Genomic DNA, 3,054 nt, shown 5'->3' on the forward strand with positions numbered 1-3,054 from the left:
TTTTTTAAATCAAATGCTCCCGACAATTTAATTTAATCCAGTAGAAAGAGGCTGTGAATATATACATTTTATATCTTAACGGATAGTATTTAAATCAACAATAAATTTTTTTCTGACAATCAAAATATCAAATGAATCAAATGTAATAAATGTCTTCCTCATGGCTCAAGTCATCATTATCATGCTGTTTCTGATTTGAGCCTTTCAGACATGAATATCTTCCCGTTGTCTCGTTGAACGGGTCAGCATGTGACCTCAGATCCTCCCAGTGAACTTCAGCGCGCCGAAGATACCTCCACCTGAAGAACCAAGACAAAAAGCCATTTCTCTTACTGTCCAATCTAGACCGGCACGCTTTCTTTTAAATTATTTTTTCTGTGTGCATTCGCTGGATATTTAAAACACGAGAAGAATAAGAATACGTATACAGCACAGCCTGATTTGTGCTTATTTTCCTGGCTTTCTATTTAGCGACTGTCAGTTTGCAAATTGAGGACCACGTCCATCGTGTCCATTGTTCAGGTAGACGGGGGGATTGATGTGGACGCCCATCATTGCCCCCTGGCCCCCTGGCAATGATGGGCGTCCACATCAATCTTCAAAATGAATTGAAGATACAATCTCAGGAATAATAAAGAAAAAATACAGGAATACATTGAAATTGATAAATGTTGCAATTCAAAAAATCAGATAGTCATGAGCCTCGATAGTTATGAGATGATATGTAAACGTTCTAAGACACTGTCATTACTTTCCGTCCCAGAATTATTTATCATCTTGATCGTCCCGATCTAGAAAGTCACACGTTTGACTTAATGTCTCACAACCTTAATTCACCAAATTGGGCGATAATGCGCTTCCCCAGATTGAGACACAACGTGGCGACCATGCGCCTCTTGATTTGATCTGTGAGGTTTGCATTTATTAAAATGCTCGGGATCAGGGGCCGGGGGGGGGGTCGTGCAAAGGTTCCCGTAATCCTTATCAATGCATTACTAGGATGGTGTCTAATTGAGGAAGCAACGACGGGAAAGGGCGTGCTTTTATTGCACTCACCAATAGCTGCCACCCCCGCGATGGAGCCGACGGCGATGCCGGCTATGGCTCCAGACGAGAGGCCTTCCTCTGGAGCAGGAGTGGTTGCGACCGGGGGGGCAGGCGTTCCTTCAGTGGGGTTCGGACTGGATGGGGCTGCACTCGATGGGGATGGATCCGAGGGAGATGGACTCAATGATGGGGATGAATCTGAGGGAGATGGACTCAATGATGGGGATGAATCCGAGGGAGATGGACTCGTAGAGGATGAATCCGAGGGAGATGGACTCAGTGAGGATGAATCCGAGGGAGATGGACTCGGTGAGGGTGAATCCGAGGGAGATGGACTCGGTGAGGATGAATCCGAGGGAGATGGACTCAGTGAGGATGAATCCGGGGGAGATGGACTCGGTGAGGATGAATACGGAACAAATGGTTCATCCTGTGCTCCACACCGGGTGACTGTTCGTAAAAGCAAAGACAGAAGGGTTGAAGGCGAATAATGAAAATGTTCCCTGTATGATATTAAATTGAAAATGCTTGTTAACTTGGACCTAGATTTCCACAAATGCAGGTAGAAACTGATGTAATCTGAGCTTTTATTTTGTGAAATGTGTAGAATAGCCTCAGGTCGTTTTTTTGATTTCCATAAAATTTGCTGTATTTGCTGTGACTTCAGATGTGTTGCAAAATAGTCTTTTCAGGTAATGATGATGAACAGTTTTAATGGAGCAATTAAGAAATAGTGTTTCTCACTAAATATAGTGGTTTCCATAAACATAGGGACAATGTCAAAGATAATAAACATAATCATTGACCAAATAGGGCCACAGCTTGACTATCCCTGAAAACAAACACCATAACCTTTATGACCTTGAAGCCATGTCCTCGTTCAAACTAATAAAAGGTAATTCTCGGTAGAGAAAGTTATTTGTCACCGAGGAAGGTAAATGTGAACATCGGTCACACATCATTTCCTTCTTACTGTTTTATTCAAATCTTCCCTTTATGACGTTGGAGGACTCTGCTGATATTTTGGATTCAGAGATCACAACAAGTCCAACATTTGCTGCTTTAAATTTCCAATTTTTTCGTCGTCTGGAGCTGAATCTGTTTCTATAATGAACACTTTTAACACACTTAATGTCTTAGAATGTTTCAATGTTTCATCGACAGCATGTTTATCTGTGTACCAACCAGGGAATTAATCTCCTCTTGTTAATGAATAATCACCAATTGTTAAATTATTTATTAACCATCAGTTAGGCCGTTTCTCCCGAATCCTGTGAGGCTCACTAGATGGTGTTAGCAAAAAGACTCGTGGGGTAGTAGCGATGTTTTACCTGTGCCGAGGAGGCAAAAGAACAGCAGCTTGAGGTGCATTTTGTCGGCGTGTCGGTTCCACAAAGCGAAGAGACGTGTGGATTCTGAGCGTCTGGAAACACAAAAACACGCCCGCAGAACATGTCATCTATCCTTTCTGCACAGGAAACACTCTTGAAATAATGATTGTACAAAAATAAACGTGTTAGAAATCAATGTGAACTAACTCTAAACTACAGCTTTTTTAAATTTGACGTGAAAACGTACGCTCAACATCAGTGGTTTTGAATTAACGCGATCGATTTGGGGGAATCGTCTTTCAAGAGAATAATGAATGCTGTTCTAAAATTTTAAAAAATTGCTGTTTATGAACAGCAATTACCGCCAAATCGATGTAAACAACAAATCGACAAAACCACACACATAAAAAGGACAAAAACACACAAAACTTTGAAGCTCTGTGCATTTCGCACTCACACCTAAAAAAAAAACGTGTAATTCCAAAACTAACTGTGAACAACTCCAGATCTCTGCGGGACGCAACTACTCACCTGAGAGGCTGTCAGTGATGATTTCCTGCTTTCCTCCCAAAGACCAGAGGACGCACTGCTTTTATGACAACTTTATCACACCCCCTCCCATCATCTTAAGCCCTCCCATCCTTTTGCGAGCGTGCGTGCATGTGTGTGTGTGTGT

General features: G+C 42.0%; 1 long non-coding RNA gene across 2 annotated transcripts; it reads right to left on the minus strand.

Annotated features, from left to right (window-relative positions):
• On the minus strand, positions 1–3,054 carry LOC119214924 (uncharacterized). Of its 2 annotated transcripts, none has more exons than XR_009942518.1 (3): positions 2,910–3,054; positions 1,057–2,470; positions 1–299 (listed from the first exon to the last, which is right to left on the minus strand). It is a non-coding gene; the product is annotated as an uncharacterized LOC119214924 (long non-coding RNA). The 2 variants fall into 2 exon arrangements; XR_009942519.1 differs by lacking the exon at positions 2,910–3,054 and adding an exon at positions 2,626–2,867.

This window comes from Pungitius pungitius, chromosome 16 (genome assembly GCF_949316345.1).
Source record: "Pungitius pungitius chromosome 16, fPunPun2.1, whole genome shotgun sequence".
In the NCBI taxonomy this organism is placed as follows: Eukaryota; Metazoa; Chordata; class Actinopteri; order Perciformes; family Gasterosteidae; genus Pungitius; species Pungitius pungitius.